General features: G+C 45.5%; 1 long non-coding RNA gene across 1 annotated transcript; it reads left to right on the top strand.

Annotated features, from left to right (window-relative positions):
* Window positions 1-227: 227 nt before the first annotated feature.
* On the top strand, window positions 228-22452 carry LOC123463316. The gene is made up of 3 exons (XR_006638871.1): window positions 228-617; window positions 18071-18143; window positions 22335-22452. It is a non-coding gene; the product is annotated as an uncharacterized LOC123463316 (long non-coding RNA).
* Window positions 22453-22630: the final 178 nt, after the last annotated feature.

The following is a 22630-nucleotide window of genomic DNA, read 5'->3' as shown; positions in this document are numbered from 1 at the left end:
AGCCATCTCCCCAGCCCCATAGCAATCTTTTGAAGCAGTTTTTCTGATCCCTAATCCCCATTTTTGCTCCAAAGCAACTATTTTAGGCATACGGGACCAGAATAGAGATGATGTTGCATTGTTTACCAGTAGCTATTTAAGGGAAGATAATAATGCATATTATCATTCGTTTTTCTCCTTGGAGGCTCTGATGTCACCAGAAAACATGCTGTGGAGGGTGGCCAAGGCACACGGGGAGCGAATGAGCAAACGTTCGGAGTGGGCAACGGCTTCTTCCACAAATTGATTTTGGAATAACTTCACGTTAACTCTGCTATGTGACAAATACTCAGAAACGCAAAGCAAAATTTGAAATTAGACACAAAAGGCACCATCGTAGACCTTCTTGTACTCAGGAAGAGGGTCTCGTCTTGGCATCTGTGTTGGTGTAACCGTCACCATTGCCAGCCAGTTCAAGAAACGCTCAGGAAGGGGGAGGTTGCCTGGCTCACAGGTGGAAGAGGGGTTCCCATGGCATGAGTTAGAGACTGTCTGCTGCTGGTGTGCATAGCTCCTCTTTCCCTCTCCTGGGCCCCTCTCACCTCTCTTCAAAGGCCTCTGTGACCAGCTCTGGGCAGGTAAGCACCTCGGCTGTGGGCGAGGGAGGACGTCTTCTGAGCTTTCAGCACTCGGGATTTGGTTTAGCCTCACTCCCCTCACTGACGAGTTTGCTCCCAGCATGGCACTTCTTGTCCACGTAACACCTGTGCGGTTGTCAGGCTGGTACCTGGGGCGGAGGGGTCAGCTGATGGCTCTCAGGGAGGAGGTCTCAGGCTGGCCTACCTGGGAGGCTCTGGGCAGAGTAACAACTTCAAGGGCAGGAAGGACGAGGATGTGGAGAAACAAGGAGAAATTCCATTTAGTCCGCCGCACAATGTGTGTCCAGGCACAATGGCCTTTTTTTCACCAGCGGATTACCCAGCCTGTGGCTTTGCTGTGTAAAAAAAAGAAAGGAGAAAGGCTGGTGGAGCCGCAGAAAGAAAAAGGCGGGCTGGCGGTAGCAATCAATGCTGTCCTTTGTGCTGCCTGACATTTGAGGGGCTTGTTATCAGCGATTGCTGGCTGCTTTATCTAAATGTATCTCCCCAGCTGCCAGGCACTGTTGATAAGGGAGATGTGTGATGGCCCTGGGAGATACAGCGACCCACCATAGCTGCTGTCACCCTGGAGCGGCAGCCCGTTCCCCTCTTCTGGGCCTGCAAGGGACAGAAAGTGGCTGTGGAAAGAAAACCGCTCCCTTCTTTCTCACATGTGCTATTGTCCGTGAAACAGCCAGGCAGGAGACACAGGCCCAAACCACCCAACCCTCACCCGTTCCCAAAGCAGCAAGGCCTTGAGCCAGAGGCAACTTGGGCCTACTGAGGCAGGCAGAAGCAGACAGGGCAACTGCGGATGTAGTACGTGCATTTAGATTGCAAACACATCCTTGTGCTCAGACCTTTCTCCCACACACTCTGCTCTCCTCTCCGCTCCCCAGCTCCTGGCCTGGTCCTCGATGGAGAACTGGGATTAGTCTGCTGATGGGCTCCCTCTCTGACTTTGCTCTGTCTGGTCTCACCTCTCTGTGCACATCGTCTGTGAGCGTAGCTAGTACCCTATAGGTGGGTAACACATCGCTCTCTGGTACCTTGACGTCCCTTAGGGCTGGAGGGCACAGTTAATGAACAGCCATTCTGATCTGAGGCCGGACATCATGGAGGACAACAGGGTGTCACCCTGTAGCTGTATGACTGGAGAACTGCTGCCAGGGAAACACTAAAAGGCCAGTGCTGATGAGGAAGTAGAGACACGGGTCCATGGTGTGCTGTTGGTGGGGATGCAAAACAGGAACGCATTGTGAAAAATCTACTATGGGTTTTCCATACTGTTAAAATTGAATGGCCATCAGATCCAGCATCTCACTTCCAGATATCTACCCCAAAGCACTGAAATCAAGAGTTGCCAAGAGATACTCGCATTCCCCTGTTCAAAGCAACAGTGTTCACAATGGGTAAGATATGAGTACAGCCTAGACATCCATTGACAGGTGAATGGATTAAGAAACTGTGGCACAGCTCTATACTGTGGAATACTAGTCAACCTTTCCAGGGCATGGCGCTCTGCCAAGCAGCCTGTGGGAGCATGAGGGCATGCAACTAAGTGAAGGAATCCAGTCTCAGAAAGGCGACCCCTGCCTGGATGAATATACTCAGAATCCAACTCACAGAATCAAAGGGTGGCATGGGGGCTGCTGCAATAGGGTCTTGCTAGACAAGTGGGAAGTTTCGCACTTTGCAGCACTTTGCAGTGGCTGCAGCGATAGGCTTGCGTGCTGGTCTGTCTTCCTGTAGCACTCAGATGCCTCTCTCTCCACATTTAAAATGTTTCTTCTGCCGTCGCTACACTATCTTATGTTGCATAGGCTTGGCAATAGGAGAATAAATGGAAAGAATGAGGAGGAGTCATATGGGTTACGGAAAATCTTTTCCCTGGTTACAGATGTGGCATCTTAAGACACTCAGCGCTGCCCTCCCACCCACCTCTTCTTAACATACAAAATAGTTTACACTTATCTAATTTTATTATTTAGTTTTTTTATACTTCTTATCGACAGCATCTGTTACATGTAGACAATATACCTCGATCGTAATTCTCTTCTACTATCCTCCCTCACAAATCCCCTTCTACTTAATCCTTTCTTCTTTCCAACTTGTCTCTCTTCTATTTTTTTTTTTTGTTGTTGTTGTTGTTTTGTTTTTTGAGGTAAGGTCTCACTCTAGCTCAGGCTGACCTGGAATTCACTTAGGGTGGCCTCAAACTCACAGCAATCCTTCTACCTCTGCCTCTCAAGTGCTGGGATTGAAGGCATGTGCCACCACACCCGGCTTCTCTTTTCAATTTTGATGTCATCATTGTTTATTGTTTTCCATCTTTGTCATAGCTAGCATCAGCCGCTGTAAGGTCATGAGTACCATGGCCGCTTTGTATCTGGAAGATAATATTATAGGCACTCCTCCCTTTCCTTTGGATCTTACATTGTTCCCACCATTTCTTACACAGTAGTCCCTGAGCCGTGGAGCGTGTGAGAGAGATGTCTCACTTAGTGCTGAACACACCACTATCATTTCTTCTCAGCCCATTGGTGCATTATGAGTGTCTTCAGTAGTCACCACCATCTGAAAAGAGAAGTTGCTCTTCCAAAAGTGCTGTTCTTCCCTTCTGAGCCACCTCCAAATTCTTTATTAGAGACACAGTGAGAATGATCTAGGCTTTGTCGGTGTTTTGGGGAATTGGCATGCAAATATCAACCCAGACTCACACTTGCTTGTAGGCAATGGATCTATTTAGGTAAACATTGTTGGGGAAGTTACCAATTTATTTTTGCCTTGGGAGGTTTCACAATGGTGTTGTTCCAGAGAAGGACGACTTAACAAACAACTGAAAGTTTCAGAAGCGCAGCGGCACAGCCTCTTCATCATCTCCATCAGCTCATCAACTGCAGGGGCTTCCAGCGCGCGGTGGTCGCCTCTTATCAGGGGCTGAAGTGGCCCCTCAGTGTGGCTGCACACCTGTCCTCACCTGCTGGTGCCTGGGGACACAATATAAAGAAAAGCGACATCAGCTATAATTATGATCCAAAGACATGCCAGGAACTTGCCATGTGACTTCATTTATTGGGCTGATGTTTCTTTCCTGTGACTAAGTAAACAGAAGGTTTGAGGTGTCAGACCATTATTGAAATGAAAAAGTAATATGTCTGTGATCAATATCAGCAACGCAATCCTGAACACGGGAGGAAAATACAAGAGAAGCCCTTCCAGATGCGGGTGGCATTTTCAATAGCGCTACTGCACTTTGCTTGTGGGTAACTTGGTCTTCTGAGTGTCTGTAGGATCTGATTTAGTTTGTAGCCACTGTCTGTATCATTTTGTTATTGCTAATGTTATGCCAGGGACAAGCGAAGCGTGAAAGGCCAGCGCTGTTCTCAGGCAGCAATGATTTCTGTGTCCTTAAGGTGAAAGGGAGGAAGGGGTAGGATTCTTATTTTGTTTTCTGTAATGCTCAGAAGAATAAATAAGCAAGTAATAACATCGTAACTGTATGTGTGTACACGTGTGCACAAGTGTGTGTCTGCCTGCGTGAGTGTGTGTGCGTGTGCGCAAGACATGGAGAGCTAAACTGAGATGATGTGCTTTCACTTACTTTGTTGGTGTTTGGTCACATCGGCAGAATACAGATGTCCTTGGCTGATCTGAGTCGCTTTGGGAATGTCTGTGAATCCCTTTCCTTCCTGCCACCCTGTCTAGCCACACTGGGACACTTGAACATGCCTGTGTGTAATGCAACACCTGCAGTCAGCAGTTGAAGCCCCGGGCCACGCCAGGGACCATGTGTCCACTAACGCTTGCTTCACTTCAGCCCAAACCTTTGCGGGTTTTGGAGTGTGCCTAGAGCCTGCTCGGGTCACCCCAGCTCCTGCTGCTGTGTAGATGGAGTCTGTGACATCCCCTCCTTCCCTTTCTCATCCGTCCTCCCTACACAGACATTTGGATGTTTATCCCAAATCCTTTCTTAATGCTGCTCCATCACTCATTGCGACAGCCTTAATGAGCTGATGGCTGGTGGGACGAGGTAAGGAGGGAGAGGTCCCGCGGGAGCGGAGCAGGCAGGGGTCTTGACTGTCCCTGAGAGAGCTTTTTGTCAACAAAATGGATCATGCTTGCAGGCAGTAAAACTTTCAAATGACCTTCATGTCAAAATATTAGGGTGCTATTTTTTGCTGGATGGTAGTTTCATAAACATAAAGAGCACACATATCACTCTGAGTGCAGAGGAATTCGCCTCAGATATGTGACACTCCCTTTTTAAAGAAAGACTAATGCTTGCCCACATCATGGAGAAAATGATACAACATCCCAGCCTCCTGCTCCAGCAAAAACATACATGTGCAGCCGGCTGCTGGGCACTCTAGCATTTTCTGTTTTAGTTTTTAATTAATTAATTTGTTTTTGTTTTTAGGAAACACTAAACTACACACATATATATGTCAACAGATACAAGAGAATGATACTGATCTTATAGAAATTTGCTTATTTTTTCATTCAGGAAGATTAAACACTTGAGTTTTGTAGTTTACAAAATAGTCAGGGTCATTATTATTAGATACGAAAAAATTACAGTGGTGAACTTAACTGAAGGGAAATATTATCACAAGAACTGTGGACAAAACATATTGTCTTTTTTTTTCTTTGCTAAAATAATTTCTTCTCAAGATTATAGTTCAGGAAGGAAGATAAATGTTTGTATGTGCACTGTCTAAATGACAGGAAATGTAAATAAATATGTCCCAAAGAACTTGTAGTTTCTCTGCTGCTGGAAGTTGGGTGCTGTCTCTTATCTAGGGAGCACTGGCTCAGCTTATAACAGGAACTGATAAAGCTCCTGGTTCCATTCCTAGGAATCAGGTCTGAGCAGAAATCCGAGGGGAAGAACCCGAGAAACAACAACATTGCCTGGTGGGAGATAGGGAATCCAGAAACTGATAAAGGGGAAAACAACAATTGTATGTCAGAGTCTAAAGTGCTATCTGTGGTCACCAGACAATGAAGATGCTGTCCATTTGAAGTGCTTTGCCTAGAGAAAAGCAGCAGAATATCAAGTTTCATTGTTAAGCAAGAATTAAGGTTTGAGTCCTCGGTGGGGCTTCAGCAGGCAGACAGCAGAGTGAGCCTACCTCCTCCTGCCAGCTTAGGCATCTTTGGATCAAAAAGGTCCTTTCTCACCTGTAATCTGTTCTTCTACTTACATATATATTGTATAAAAGAAGGGCAGGGAGGGGAGAGTCAATCAGAATTCAAGATATTCTGAATAAGACATATTAAAATCTACTTTCTTGAATGATGGCATATCCAGAAGCCATAGATTGTTACTAGGAAATTTTCAGTGCCAGAGATGGGATACCTTCCAGTGAGTTGTTGGCCAGGTAGGTCTCCGAACATTATAGGCTATTGCCAAGGCCCTTGGTTTCCTGTGAGAAAGATGGGAAGACTCTATTGCTGAAGACGCCACATGCCTGAGTGGCAAAGTCACTGAGAAATCAAGCTGGTGCTGAGCAGAAGACCTCTCCCTGTTGCCCAGCCAACTGAAAGCTGGAAAACGCTGCACTGTATGCAGTTTTAAGGGAGACAAAAGTCATCAGCAGTGAAAACAGTGGACACTGGAAACCTCAAGTTTGGCCAGTTAGGCCACATGACTGAACGAGTCCAGTAGTGGCATGTCTGCTCTGGGGGAAACCAACTGCTCTCTAATGGGACTGAAGGCCTGCTCTATGGGAGGGAATACATGCCTGGAACTGAAAACCTAATCAAAAGCCTATGGCAGGGGAGCTCGGGAGCCTTAGGGGTATAAAGTCTGCTCTTGTCTGGATAAATGCATATATTATTCTTTCCAAATTGCCCTGAAAGCACTACACTTAATGTTCATACTCATATATTAATGCTACTCTCACTTCTGGTTAGAGAAGCTTCTCTTTTCAGAGGGATGACCCAAAAGGCAACATAGTGCTGAGAAGAAGGGACGGAGGAGTGTCCAGCACTGAAACATCTCACACCCTCCAAGGCTCAGGGTCCATTGCAGAAGCAGTGGCGGAAAGAATGGAAGAGCCAAAGGGAGGGTACCACTCCTTACAATGCAACTGTCCCAACAAAATTGGCCTTGATATCCAATACCTCACAGTGCCTTGCAATACCTACCCAAGACCCTCATAATAGGAGAAAAAGATGATGACATTAAATTAAAAGAGAGACTAATGGAGAGAGGGAGGGGATATGACGGAGAGCAGAGTTATGAAGGGGGAAGCAGGGAGGGGAGAGAAATATGGTTTGTTGCCTGCAAGTATGGAAGTTGTCAATAATAATTTATATATATATATATATTAAAGAAACCCAAAAGGTCCTTCCTTTATTCAGGAAGCAAAGGAAATGCTGAACAAGTCCTGAACACAGCTTCTACCCATCTCTGTGGCTTTTCATCTGTCACCGAGCTCGTGAGTCACCAGCATTCGCGATCTGTACGGGACTGCGGTGGGTTCCATTGTCTGTCTTTCTAACAAGTCTTCTGGAGATGTCATGTTGTTGGTCCCAGGACAGAACCTCAGGGTTTGTGGTCAATATATAGCTTTCATTTCTAAAGACCAGGCTCTCTGAAACTGTTCACAATATCACAACAAAAGACAATGTGAGCATAGCTTATTCAGGATGGCTCTGTGCGTATGATTCTGTGTTCATTACATGTGTGTTCATGCATGTGAGAGTGCATGTATATGCAGGTGTAGGCACAAGGTGGAGGCCAGAGGACAGACTGGGGTGTCATTACTCAGTCTCTTTCCACCATTTTTTTTTTTTTTTTTTGAAATAGAGTGACTTACTGGCTAGGAGCTTACCAAGTATTCAGACTGGCTAGCAAGGCCCACGGATCCACTTGTCTCTGCCTCCCCAGAGCTGGCATTGCTGGTGTACACCAACATACCCAGCTTCACCCCCATCAAGGGTCCTAGGGATCAAACTCAGCTTCCCACTTTACTGAATGAGCTGTCGCCCCAGCCTTCAGTTTTGCTTTTTGAACGTTTCAATCCCAGCAGATTGTATCTGCTGTTTATCTACTTTCAGATTTTAAACACGGAAAGTCTGTTCTTTTGATGTACATGGTACGATTCTTTAAACATGAACATACTCGGTTTCTAATATTAGAACTAAATACATAGAGTCACTTCTCCACAGCTTGGGCTGGTATGTGAATTGAAGTCAGGGCTTGGTAGGGTGGGGCAACATATGTGATCCATCATAGGGATTCAGTCTGAGACTGAGACTCCCCTTGGAAAGATGTGACCTCCAAAGGGACTATTAAGGTCACTGACTTTGATGGGAACTTAACACCTTGGGAGCTAGTCCAGGTTGGAGCTCTGCTTATGGCTTGAGCTTTATTAGAATGGCAGCTTCACATTGAGCAATACCACACTCTTCTCCCAGCAGCCAGCATGCCACCCCTCTGAGGCTGATACAACTGTGTGTTTCTAGCAGCTACTGGGATCTATTTTTAGAGTCCAGAGTAGCCTTGGCAGCTCAGAGGACCTTGGAGCTGCCATCAGGCAGGCTCCCGGGGAGAAGGCTGATGGGCTCTGGGTGTCTGCGTGTAATGGACTCTTCCGTGAGGCACTGCGTGAGCATCGATCGATCACGCCCTTCTGTGCGTGCCTTTCCTACAGCTCCCTGTCCCACGACTCACCTCCTCTGCCGAGGAGCAGACCCGCCTTATAATGAGAAATCACCCACTGTGACTAAGAGCTTCATACGCCCCACCAAGGATTTGGGAGGGATCCATGTGCTTAAAAACAGTGGGTTTGCCAGTAGTGTGATTTTGATCTACCCCTCAGATCTGAGCTGTCAACATTAAGATTCCTTAACTGTGAATATCAGGGGAAAAAAATACATTTGCATGTCAGGAAATAGAGGAGGCAGGTTTTCTCTCCAAGGAAGACTGGAGGGAGACCGTCTTTAGTCACTGTGCCCTGAGCACTCCTTGTTGCGGCACTGGCCGCTGTGTGTCCACATCCGAGCACCGTCCGTACATTGTGCTCGTTAGGTGATCCTCCATCCCCGACTAGGCACCTGCCACTAGAGGATTGGAGGCCAGACCTAAAACCCACCAGGAAGCTAGGAGAGTTTTAATCAACTCAAAAGAAAATTGAACATTTTAAAGCCATGGGCCGGTGGACAACCTAATTACTAAAAGTCCCATGTCCAGGAAGCCTCTCAGGCAGTCCTGATCGGCCTCCTTAAACAGCCTGTGTTCACTGTTGCTGCTATTAATGAAATAGCAATACCCCAGAGAGCAGCCGGCTAGCGGGGGCTTTACTAATGAATCTCAGCATAGCAGGCAGTGGTCCAAGATGGCCCTAGGAGTGGACATTAGCATCCAATCAGAACTCATCACTGTCTCGTTGAGACGATGCTATACCTGCATCCACTGTGGATCTTCTTTCAAAGGACCCAGCCACTTGGATGTTTGCCAGGAATGGGGGAGGGGTGGCATAAACACATTAACTGGGCCTGGGGCTGAGGAAGAGGGTTGGCTCGTGACAATCAATGTAAAAAGCTGGTTTGTAGACTGTCCTTGACTCACACATCGCCAAAGTATGTTCTGTACTTGTCAATGATCACAGGCCTGTCCTCATGGCCCGGCCATAACTGGATCATTCTTGCCTCAGAATCCTTCTTTTGATTTATTTAAATTTATAAGAACGTTGCTTCATAGGAAATAATGTCAAATTAGGAACTGTCATATAAGCACTTACGATTAGGGACTTTCCCTCCTATGGTCATATTGATGTAGCTGTCAACTTTTTTGTTTTAATGAGATCAGAGTTCAGTTTCAAGATAGTCTTTGTCAGCAATGCTTACTGTATAAAATCCCCATCTTTTCTGGGTGGGGTGGCTCATGCATTTAATCCTAGCACTTTGGAATGCTGAGATGGGAAGATCACCATGATTTTGAGGACAGCCTGGGGTACAAAGTAAGTTCCAGATCAGCCTGGGCTAGAGTTAGACCCTACCTCAAAAAAAAAAAAAAACAAAAAAAAAACAAATTAAAATCTCCATCCTCACCAGAAAAAAATCCAATGACAAGAAAACAGCCCAGTAGGCAAAGTGTTCTGAGTCTCCTTTTGTGATGGTTTACATTGTCCACTTGAAAGGATCTTCCATCACCTTGGTTAGTCTAATCTCTCTGCTTGCCTATCAGGGAGCATGTTGATTAGGTTAATTGAAGTGGGAAGACCTACCTTAACTGTGGGTGGTATCACACAGAGAAAGGAGACAGCTGGCTGAATACAGTGCACTGTCACCAGCTGCCCCAAGCTTCTACAAACCTTCCTTACCACGATGGTTGTAACCTTGATTAGTAAGACAAAATAAACCTTTCCTGTCTTAAAGTTGCTTCTCGTGGGCTATTTTGCTCCAGTGAATAGAAAGTAACTGCTACATCCTTTATTGACTTAACACTGTCTATTTTGCTCTACCCAAGCCCCAACTGCTGTACATGGAAGCAGATCCAGGTTTCATCTGAATGGATGCTGGCATCCACAATTTTCTTTTGTTTTTGAAGTAGGGTCTCACTCTAGCCCAGGCTGACCTGGAAATTCACAAACTCACAGTGATCCTGTTATCTCTGCCTCCTGAGTGCTGGGATTAAAGGTGTGTGCCACCATTTCCAACTAAAGTAATAATTTTGATCTCCAAGAAAAACTTGACACTATTATTGCCTATTACATTTTATATTAATATCATGATTTGTATATATAAAATGTATATAATGATTAGCAAATTATTGTAGGAATAGTTTCCTTGATACTTTTATAATTTTACTCTAGCACCATATATATATGTATGTATGTATATATATGTATAAATATACATATATTCATATTCTTGACTTTCAGAACTCTGTCTTTGATTTTGACATTGTGGTGATATGTCTAATTGGAGATTTTATGCTGAATTATTCTTTCTTATGTGGTGGTCTTCCACTCAAGTTGTTTTTGTTTAGATTTTTTATTCTTCTTATGCTACCTTTTTTTTTTTTTTTTTTTTTGGTATTTTCAACATATCTTTTTCTTAAAATAAGTTACTGACCTGTGTTCTGTTGTAGTTCACTGAAGCTCTTTAAGGAAATGTTGGCTTCTTGATCACGTTAGTGGTTTAGAGATATCTATTTCTTTGGGCTCAGCCGCGGGAACTGTGTCTTGTGCCCTGGGCAGAGCTCTGCATTCTCGGTTCTTCCTTCTGGTTGGCGCCTTCCTTGCTGTGTGCATGCCGAAGCAGCAGACACCTGCTCCAGTGCCTGTTGACTGACTCTGTGACAGAAAGACCTGCACCACCGACTCTAGTTAGAGACCTAGGGCCTGGTTGAGGACTTTCCTGTGGTTATCAACATCCTGGTTCTTTTATTCCTTCATTGGGGTGGGGGCGGTCTTAGGACTCTGTGCCTTCTCTTAGCTCCACGGGTAAGGCCTGCTGCTTTGAGCCCACCGTGTTTCTCAGAAGTGTTAATGGTTATGTACCTTCTCCCAAATGAATATAGTTCAGCCAGTCGCCACACAGCGCCTGTGTTGAGATCCACGTGCACTGGCTGCGTGGGGTGCTGCTGACTGTGGAGAAGAGTGGGGAGAGCCTTTGGATGGAGTATGCAAGCTGGTTGGCAGGATCTGTCGCCTGCTGTTGAGAACTGTGTGCCGGGTGATACATGTTCTCTCCTCACCTTGTTTCTTCTTGTCCCCAGACAATCCAGCTGTATCCATCCCCTCCGTCCTCTGTGTGTGCTGGGACAGCTGTGGACCTCCTGTCGATAGCATGCTGCTCTGGGGAAGCCAGGTGCTCACCAGGCCTCCGTTTCCCCTGTGGGAGGAGTCACAGGCCATTGGGTTCTCTCTCCCAGCACTAGTCTTTGCTGCCCTGTGGGAGCCCTGGTGTGAGTGACATTTCCTATCTCAGATATTTTGCTACACTGTTGTGAAGTTAGTGTCTCTCAAAACACTTTATCCCTAGTGTTGGCCAAAATCAGTGTTTCTGTGGGTGTGTAAGGAGTAGATCTTCCCTTTCAGCCATTTTGTGGTGTTCCCATCAGTTTTTAATAATAGTAATATAAGAATAATAAAAAAAGGCCTTACTCATGTGGAGATAGTGCCTAAGTTTTGGATATAAGTAGATAATTTCATGTGGATTTGTTCAGCATAGGTTTTATTTTAAAATTATTTATTTGAGAGAGAGAGAGAGAGACAGAGAGAGAGGAGAGAAGAGCGTATTGCAGACTGTTCCATGATACTGGGGCATACATCCAACCAAACACAGTTTTATGGGAGGAAAGTATTTATTCCAAGTTTACAGATCCAGGGGAAATTTCATCCATTGGAGAAGAACCTGGCTCTAAGTGGAGAGATAAAAACTCCCACCAGCCAGAAAACATCAAAAAGCATCCAGCACAAACCTGCAGCAAGCCGGACCCTAGAGCTCAGACCTCTCCACACCTCTGGGCTGGAGTCAGATCTACCCCCAAGGGACATGTTAGGACTGGACTCCAGGATCTGCTCCCAGTGTTACCTCTCCTGGTCAGGGTGCTGGAAATCCAAGTGACAAGCTTAGTTTTAACACCTGAGTCAATGGGGAACAAACATTCAAACTACCACAGAGAGGGGAAGAGAGAGAGAAAGGAAGAGAAAGAGAGATTAATTGGGTATACCAGGACCTGTTGGCTCTGCAAATGAACTCCAGATGCATGTGCCACTTTGTGTGCATCTGGTGTTATGTGGGTGCTTGGGAATCAAAGCCCAGTCTTCAGGCTTTGTAAGCCAGCATCTCTGACCACTAAGCCATCTTTCTCCAGTCCAGCTGAGCATAGCTTTTACTGAACCTTGATCAGTGATGTTTCCAAAAATTTTAGGTAAAATGGCATATTTTGAAAGAAACTCTACATTGAACCTCACTATAGGCTGAATTTTGCCATATCCCTAAATTTAAATTTATACCACTGCAATGGTACTTGTACATTGGGCCTTTGGGAAGCTAACTAGTTTTCTTTCTATAGAAGAAGTGGATACATTGAGCACCTTGCAAGGTCTTTAAAAGAAAAGCATCTTTCTTCCATCACGCATTCCAAATGCATGTATTCAACAGCGACAATGGTTCCACTCCAGGGTCTTGGTGGTGTGAGGTCATGAGGGTGTCATGATGAGATGAGCACCCTAGCATGAGGAAGAGGGACGACAATCATCTTTGCAACAGCACAGTGAGAAGGTGGCTGTCTGCCACACATGAACCCCACCGTGGCCACAGACTGGGTGACATGAACAACAGAAGTTTATTTCCTTAAAGTGGTAGAGGCTAGAAGCTCCAGTTCAAGGAGCCAGCAGGATTGGGTCCTGCCTCAGGGATGGGGGGTGTCCTTGCTGTGTCTTCACACAGGCTTTCCTCCATGCACGTGTGGGGATAGTCTCCTCAGAGATGGCGGTCTCCTTGCTGTGTCTTCACACAGCCTTTCCTCTGTGCACATGTGGGGGTGGTTTTCTAAGAATACCAGTCTTGTGGGAATAGAGCCCCACACTTACGAACTCATTTGAATTTAATTATTATTCCCTAATGCCTCTATCTCTAAATATAGTATTGCTCATTGTTGCTTCAATATATGAATTTTGGGGTAACCAAATTCAGCCTTTGAAGGGATTAGTCAGTTGTTTAGCACTATGTTGATAGAACTACTTTAAGACAGTGCCCAGACTTTAGAAAGAGCTGGGTGCTTTCACCACTTTTATTCAAAGCTTACCTGGCTGGTGGAGGTCCACATTAACACTTACAGCTGAGCCTTGGTTCCTGCTGGTGAGGACCCTCAGGAAGCAGGGGCATATCACACCTCGGCAATTTAGTGTGGGATGCTCTAGCTGTCGGCCTACACTCTTCCCAGCACGAAGATCCCCAGCACACAAGCAGGAGGTGACAGATGTGGGCCTTGTCCTGATGTGTAACTCTGCAGTGAGTGGGGCTGGTGTGCAAGCGTTGGGAGGATGGGTTCAAAAGCCAGGCTGGAGGCAGGAACTGGATTCTGTAGCCTTGGTCTCCATCCTCATGCCAAGTGGTCAGTAATTGTTTCATGCGTAAGAATGATATTGGGTTGAAAGGCACCTTTCAAGTAAAGGTACAGTAAAATACAAAGATTTGTTTAGTGCTTGTTTCCTGGAAAAAAGAACAGAAAGAAGCGGGGTAAAGGTGAAAGAAAAGAAAGCAAAAAGGAAGAAGAAAAGAGGAAGAAATAGAAAAAAAGAAGAAATAGAAGATAAAAAGGAAGACAGATGAAGAAAGGAAGGGAGGGAGGGAAAAACAAGGGAAGCATGGGAAGAAGGAGGGTAAGGTCAGGGGAAGAAATTGAATAAAGGAAAGGTGGAGGGAGAGTAATCAAAATGTAAGAGGAAGGTTGGAGGGATGATTGAGCTGTTAAGGTGTTTGCCTGCAAAGCCAAAGGACTCAGGTTTGATTCCCCAGGACCCATGTTAGTCAGATATACAAGGGGGCACACATGTCTGGAGTTCGTTTGCAGTGGTTGAAGGCCCTGGCATGCCAATTCTCTCTCGCTCATGCTCTCTCCCTCTTTCTCTGTTAAATAAATAAATAAATATTTTAAAAAGTCTAAAAGGATATCAATCAGTCATATGGAAACCTACTTTTTTGGACAATGGAATACACAAGAGCCATAGATTGTAACTAGAAATTTTCAGTGCCAGGGATAAAATACCTTCCAGTTATTTGTTGTCCAGGGAGGTCCCCAATGCCCCCAAAACATTACAGGCAATTGCTAAGGCCCACGGTTTCACAACAGGAATCGTATGACCCTATTGCTGAAGACTCCACATGCTTGGGCTACAAGGTCACTGAGAAATTCAGCTGGAGCTGAGCTGAAAACCTCCTTCATGTAGACTAGCTGACAGAAAGCTGGAAAAAGCCATGCAGTTCAATAGCAGAGAGAGAAATCACCATTGAAGATACTCAACAGTGGACACTGCAAGCCTTATATTTGGCCAGCCAGGCCAAATGGGCCAATGGGTGCAATAGTGGTATGTCTGTCATGGTGGAAACTAACTGCCCTCTAATTTGACTGGAGGCCCACTCCATGGGAGGGAATACATCCCTGATAACTTAAATCCTACAACAGGGGTAGTCATGAACCCTAGGGGTGTAACATCTGCTGCTATCTGGCTAAATGTATATACTATGCTCACAAAACTGCCCAGTATGGATGTCTATTAATATTAATGCCCATATATGAATGATACCCTCACTTTTGGTTAGATAACCTTTTCTTTTCAGATGGCAGTGACCTTGGGATGACTCAGAAGGCACCATGGTGCTGAGAAGTGACAGAGGAGTGCTCAGCACTGAAATATCTCTATCACACCGTCCAAGGCTAAGGGTCCACTGCCGAAGAGGTGGCAGAAAGAATGTAGGGGCCAAAGGAAGGGTAGGGCTCCTTACAACGTGCTCCTCCAATCACAAAATGGTCTGGATATCCATGACCTCACAGTGCCTGACACTATCTACATATGACCATCATAATAGGAGGAAAAGATCATGACATGAAAATAGACGAGAGACTGATTGAGAGGGGGAGGGGACATGATGGAGAGTGGAATTTCAAAGAGTGAGTGAGGGGAGGGAGGGAATTACCAGGGAATATTGTTTGTAGTCATAGAAGTTGTTAATAAAAAATTTTTAAGAAATTTTAAAAAAGAAGAGAGGGTGGAGGCAGCTATCCTGGAAGACAGAGATTTCATTGCTACTCTGGAACCTGGCTGTCATGGGCTTACACCTGCCTCACTTATCATGTATGTCACCAAATTAATTATCTTCTGCTCTGACACCTACTGCAGGATCCCCCCTGGGCTGTGCGGGAACCGGTCCCACCCACTTCTCCCTGACAAGGAAGATTGACGCCAGTTGATGGGCATGAGAATACAAAATGTAGAGAATTAATTAGCCAAGGCAGGGGAAGAAATAGAGAAGAAAAGGTCTCTTTGCTGTTTTCATTTGCATCCTTGTCATTGCTCTATCCTCGTCCTTCATCCTGCGCTTTTCCCAAGACTTTGGGAAACCTGATGCACAAGGAAAACACACTGAGTAGGATCAAGGGCTCGAGGTTGGCTTGGTAATCTATGCATCTTTGTGTGTGGTTGAGTCTTCATTTGGGAGTACTGAGGGCCAGTGGTCACAGCCCTGAGGGAAGCTGGGGAGGTGGATGGTGGATGTGGAGCCTGGGCATCAGTTCTAGAAACTTCCTTGGAAGTAAGGCTGGGAAGCACCACTCCAGAGTCTAGGGACTTGGGGCTTCTTACTGATTTATGTCTCTGTACCTAGCATGCTTTCTCACCTGAGACAGTAAAGTTGGTGTAGTAGTTACCTTCTCATTGCTGGGAGCAAAACAACTGACTAGAAGCAGCTTGTGGAGGGAAATGGCTTATTTAGGGGTCACAGATATTTATTTATTTATTTATTTGAGAGAGATATAGAAAAATATATGTAACAGGGTGCTTGGGGTTAAGGAAAGTCCTTGAACTCTAAACCTTAGGTTCATGCCTTTATTAGAGAGAGAGAGAGAGAGAGAGAGAGAGAGAGAGAGTGAGAGGAGAGAGAGAGAGAGAGAAAGGGAGAATGGACATGCCAGGGCCTCCAGCCAACTGCAAATGAACTCCAGATGCATGCTCTTTGTGGATCTGGCTTACATGGGTCTTAGGGAGTTGAACCTGGGTCCTTTGGCTTTGCAGAAAAGTGCCTTAATAGCTAAGCCATCTCTCCAGCCCCTTATGCCTAATTTTAATCAAGGAACTGAATAAAATAAGGTTGAGATGAAAAATTATTAAATTATTATATCTATTGAGGGAAGTACAGGGCCAAAGATAGGTGTGCATGTGGCTAGAGATCCCACATGGAGGGCCTGGGGAAACTATGGAAAGAAAGAGAGAAATTTCAAAAATCTCCTGCCATGTGGGGAGCTGGCAGGGGTAAGGAGCCCAAGTGGAGCTAGGGGCTCTCTCCTCAGCTGGCTCGGCTGGGCCTGGACTGAGCCCAGGGAAAGCTTACCAGCAACTGTAAGTTCCCCAGTGATTAGGCACCTCAGAGAGCATGCCCTCCCCTCACAAATGTATTTATAAACTTAGAGTGGTGGGCCCTACCTTCCAGCTCAGGTGAACCAAAGGGACAGCTGATTGGTTAGGGCTAGGGGCTGTCTCAGGAAGAGGCCAGCCAAGTTGTGTAGTCTCACTTGACCAACCATAGTGTTAGGATTAGATTTAAATGTTTTTAAAATTTTTATTTATTTGAAAGAGAGAGAGAGGCATAGAGAGAGAGACAAGATAGGTTCACCAGGGCCTCCAGCCACTGCAAACCAACTGCAGACACGTGTTCCTTTGTGTGTCTGGATTATGTAGGTCCTGAGAAATTGAACTGGGGTCCTTAGGCTTTGCAGGCAAATACCTTAACCCCTAAGCCATCTCTCCAGCCCAGGATTATATTTAAATGCTAGGAATGACCTCCCTCCCAAGAAGGCCCCAGTTGTTTGTGGAAAAACAGGTCCAGGGAACGAGGCAAGAGATAAGAAGTCAGATCATCTTTGATTTCTAGAAAGTGCAGATGCTCTTATTTATTTTTTTACTTTTAGGGGCCCAGTCTCCTTAATTTTTCTACTTTCTCAGACAGAAAGAGAGGGGGGTATGAAGCAGACAGAGAGAAAGTGAATATGGGCATGCCAGGGCCTCTTGCCATTGTAAATGAACTCCAAATGCATGCACCGCTATGTGTGCCTCTGGCTTTACATGGGGACTGGGGGATTGAGCCCAGGCTTTCAGGCTTTGTAAGCACTAGTAGCTTCAATCACTGAGCCATTTCCCCAGCACCTCCAGGCTTGTAGTTTTTAAAGGGAGTTTCATCATGGCAGAGAAAGCATGGCAGAGCAGGCAATTGGCTCACCTCTTCACACGTCAGCGGCAGGGCGGGAGCAGCAAGAGCGAGCTCGCTGGCTGTGGTTGGCAAAGCACCTGAGCGCTGCCTGGAGTTCCTGTCGCGGGCTTGCCTGTGGTGCCAGAGGTGGCTTTTCTCTCTCTGCCTGGGCCTGTGAAAGTGGGCCAACTTCTTCCACCACTATGGAATTTCCCCTGGATCTGTAAGGCCTACAGATAAATGCCATTCCTCCCATAAACTGTGCCTGGTTTGGAAGTTCATCCCAGCGACGTGAGTCTGTCTACTATACTAGTGAGCTTTCTGTGGAGTTGGACTGTGGCCCAGCCACAGTGACGCACCTCCTCCAGCAAGGTTCCACCAGCCGGGGACTGAGTAGGGGCCTAATCACAAATGCATGAGGCTGTGGGGAAGATTCCACATTAAAACCACTGCTGCTGGTCAGCTCAAGTGCTAGCCCTCCCCTTTATGCTATGGTTGTGCGCTCATTGACCTCCCATTCACAGGATGTCATGCCCCAGATGCTCCAAGAGGTGCTGAATGGAGTCTCGTGACGTCAGGCTGTCGAGTGTTGGTGGGGTAAGTCCCCTCGTCAGCCTTCCGGGGATCACCCAGCAACTTCTAGGCAATGCGGTGCTGCTCAGCCAAGTGACAGAACCACACGGTGGTTCCTAAAAGCACTGACTGAGATCTTTCAGGGAAAGGGGGTGTGAAGAAAAGAAGGAAATGACCTCCTAGGTTAGGAAATGGGGGGATCTGAAGATGACTGGGCTGTAGCCAGGGAATACACACGTATCTCCACAACAGAGCTGGCCCCTTCCATCCCCCGTGAGGGATGGGCTACTAAGAGAGGAGAGACCTCCAGTAAGACTCCAGCTGCTATTGGACAGAGCCTAGACAAATTGCTGGGACACAGGAAAACAATTTGGGACTTAGGGGTTGAAATTCGCAGTAGGTTAAAAAAAAATCCCCATAAATGAATAATAAAAAGCATTTTGGCTATAAATAAAGTAGCTCAATACACAAGAAATCGTGCCGACAGTGCAGGGAGACATAAAAGCCGTGAATAATGTATTAACACGTCATATGAGAAGAAAGAGTACGAAAGAAATAGTGTAAGAAAAAATAAATAAGACTGCATTAAAAGTGAACGTGTCCCATTTGGTTAGTTATATTAGGCAAGAAACAACAACAAAAAAGAGCCTCGTTTGGAAGTGACCAACGTTTTCAATTTCACTGCTGCCTTCTCCACTGTGAGCTGTGTGAAGGTGTGGACGCAGCTCAGGCTGGGACTGTTATCTTTAGGTCCACATGGGATGTAAGTACATGTTGAAAGAATTTGCAAGGTGGAGTATGCATGCAGCTACAACACTGGACCTGACAATACATTGGCCACCATCATTTCCTCTGGAAACAGTGTTTTTAAAATTTGTTTTATTTTTATTTATTTATTTGCGAGCAACAGACAGAGAGAAAGAGGTGATAAATACAGAGAGAATGGGCACGTGAGGGCCTCCAGCCACTGCAAACAAACTACAGATGCATGCGCCCCCTTGTACATCTGGCATATGTGGGTCCTGGGGAATCGAATGTCGAACCAGGGTCCTTAGGCTTCAAAGGCAAGTGCTTAACCACTAAGCAATCTCTCTAGCCTGGAAACAGTGTTTTCTATTGGGACTTCCCTCAGCAATATTCAGAGCTAGAATGGCTTGTGGTCCATATGCTTAGCTGGGCCTCAGTATTCCTGTCTGTGAAGAGGGTGTATCTTCTTCACTATTGCTATTTTCAGTGACAACATGATTATGGTTACTGTGCATTTATGGAACTGGAGATCCACGTGTGGTTGATGGTAGAAGGCTCCAGATATAAGGCTCTACCCCCACACTCTCTGGATATGGGGAGCTTGCATTTGAAATACCAACTTGGAGAACTGGACAGATTCTGCTTGTTTAATTTCGTTGCTGTTATCCTTGAGGTTGATTGTGACTGGCTGTTTCTTAGTTGTGCTTTTGAGTAAATCATGAAAATTTTCTGTTCCAAATTTCAAGGAAAAAGTAATGGCACATGAATATGAAGGACTCTACACTTGGAAATACTGATTTCACTTGCTCTGGGGCTTCCAATCAGGAATGAAGAGCCCCAGGGTTCATCAGTGGGGGCTCTTTCCCCATACCTTTCCCCTATTGCCACTCTCCGCCTTCCCACCCAGCCTTTGCTACAAAGTCAGAGGGGACCAGGGCAGGGCAAGATGATCATGTGGTGGGGTCTTACAACCACCACACTGTAAGAGTGGGAAGAAGTTCACGAACACGTGGGTTGTAAGTTGAAGCACATGAGATGCTTGTTATTATTGTTTTTTAATCAAGAGGTTCTTGAAACTGGTTCAGCTTTTGAAGGGGGATTAGATTTGGAATAGCACTTCAAGTCTACCATAGCACTGAGTAGGTCATATCCCCATGTAATCCTCCAGCTCTCTTCTGTGTGAATTATGATAATATTAAGCATGTCTGTGGTGGTTTGAATCAGATGTTCCCCATAAACTCATGTTTTTTGAACACTGGGTCCCTAGCTGATGGTAAATTTGAGAATTGGACCTGTGATAGCTTGAAGGTATGCCCCCACAGACTCAGGAGTTGTGTTAAAGCTATTCACCTGGCCCGAGAAGGTTTCACCGGCAGCAGACCCTGGGATCCAGCCCAAAGGTGTGTTTTGGGGAAGAACTGAATTCCAGCCCAAAAATATGCAGAAAGGTTTGAGTTCTGCCTAGGTCCCTGCCGCCTGCGGCTGGCTTGCTCTCGCTGCTCCTGGTTTTCGCTGGCTGTGCGGTTGTTTCTCTCTGCTCGGATGTTTGGAAACAGATTCTTTTGAAACCGATGGAACTTCCTCTGGATCTGTTAGCTTGAAATAAATCCCGTCCTCCCCTAAACTGTGTGTGGTTTGGACCTTTGCTGGATTAGGTGTGCTGTTAGGGTGGGCTTTAGGGGTTTTATAGCTCATCTTCTCCTTGTTAGACCTCCGCTCACTCTCTTGCTGCTGTTTCCACCAGCTGTGGCAGAGGTGATGTCCAGCCTGTGGTCATGGCATGGTTTCCCCTGCCATCATGAACCTTCCCCTCAAGGCTACAGGACAATGGCACTTATGGATGACCTTTTCTGGTATAGGCAAAATGAGAAATGCATCAGGAGATCTACACTAGCCACAGAGCCAGCCCTGGCATGATCTGATGGGCCAAATGCATTGCTTTGTTGCCTGATACACAGCTGATTCTCATATGGCCATTTTTCATTAAGTCACCTATTTTTTTTTTCAAAAGAGAATTTTTTTTCTTTTTTTAACATTTCTATTTGCATTTTCCATGATAAGTCACCTATTGAATGGCATTTTCCCTCATTAAAAAAATATTTATTTTTATTTGAGACAGAGAGAAAGAGGGTGAGTGAGATAGAATGGTTGTGTTAGGGCCTCTAGCCACTGCAAACAAACTCCAGACACATGTACCATCATGTGCATATGGCTTACATGGGATCTGGAGGGTTGAATCTGGGTCCTTAGGCTTCGGGGGCAAGTGCCTTAACTGTTAAGCCATCTCTCCGGCTCTCTCCTCATTTTTGAGTCATCAAATATAAAGATTTATATTCTTATAAATACAGTTAAATAAATGAATATACACAAATGTGTCTATACTCATTCATTATGGCAATAATTCAGTGGCTAGGAATGGATATCCATATGCTCTTATTCCTGGGTTTTATAGGCACAAATTCTGGTCTGCTTGCCTCTTTTGCTACTATTTTGTCAAAGAAAATAAGTGGATAATAATTTAATTGTTTTTTTATTATTTGTTTATTTATTTATTTATTTGAGAGCAACACACACAGAGAGAAAGACAGATAGAGGAAGAGAGAGAGAATGGGTGCGCCAGGGCTTCCAGCCTCTGCAAACGAACTCCAGACGCGTGCCACCCCTTGTGCATCTGGCTAACGTGGGACCTGGGGAACCGAGCCTCGAACCGGGGTCCTTAGGCTTCACAGGCAAGCACTTAACCGCTAAGCCATCTCTCCAGCCCTTAATTGTTTTTTAATGGCTTTTTTTTTTTTTTTGGATGAAATGGTAGCTCCTAGGCAGTTCATAGTGAGGTGGTTTAAATGAGCTATTCCCCACAGATAGCCTCCTGTGGTTAAGCCTTGTACTCGATCCCCAACTGGTGGAGCTTTTGAGTGGCAGAGCCTTGTTGGGGGAGGTGTGTCACTGCAATTCTGTAACCTCGCCCTCTCCCCCTTGCCAGTGCTACCTCGCTCATTTGTGCTGCCTCCTCCCAGCTGATATGACAAGATGTGGTGCCTTGCTGGTCTGCTTTTACCATGCTTTCTACACCATGAAGAAACTTGCCCTCAAAACTGGAAACTGTTCTGGAGCAATGGTTTAGTGACTCAAGCACTTGCCTGCACAGCCAAAAGACTCAGGTTCAATTCCCCAACACCCACATAAGCCGGATGCACAAGGCAGTGCATGTGTCTGGAGCTTGTTTGCAGTGGCTGGAGGCCCTGGTGCACCTGTTATCCTCTCTCTCTCTCTCTCTCTGCCTCTTTCTTTCTCTCTCTCACAAATAAATAAATAAAAATAACATTAAAAAATGGAAGCTGAAATAAACTCTTTCCTTCCACAAACTGCTTCTGGTTGGGTGTTTCATCCCAGCAATGAGAATATAACTGCTACATATGACCCCGGTGGATTCCTTCCAGCTTATACTTTACAATATTTTTCCCATAGCAAATGCATCCATGATACATCCAGCCTGAGCTCCAGACTAAAGACTAAAGAGGAAAGAGACAACCAAACCTCTGATCACCATCGCATCTGTCAAGATGGAAGAAAACGGTAGAAATGTACCACAAGCACCTTTGTTTTGGTATCAAATGTAATGTAGGGTGTTTTGCCTGAGATAAGAAAAAATCATTACTAATGACCGGCATCCATCATCCTGTCATTCATGTGATGTCCCCACACGAGGAAAAAAAATCAGAATGAAATTTTTCCAATTGTAACCACGACAAACAACAACAAAA

Source organism: Jaculus jaculus, chromosome 9, assembly GCF_020740685.1.
Source record: "Jaculus jaculus isolate mJacJac1 chromosome 9, mJacJac1.mat.Y.cur, whole genome shotgun sequence".
NCBI classification, from domain to species: domain Eukaryota; kingdom Metazoa; phylum Chordata; class Mammalia; order Rodentia; family Dipodidae; genus Jaculus; species Jaculus jaculus.
The sequence above is the reverse complement of the archived record's forward strand: the minus strand, read 5'-3'. Positions and strand labels throughout refer to the sequence as shown.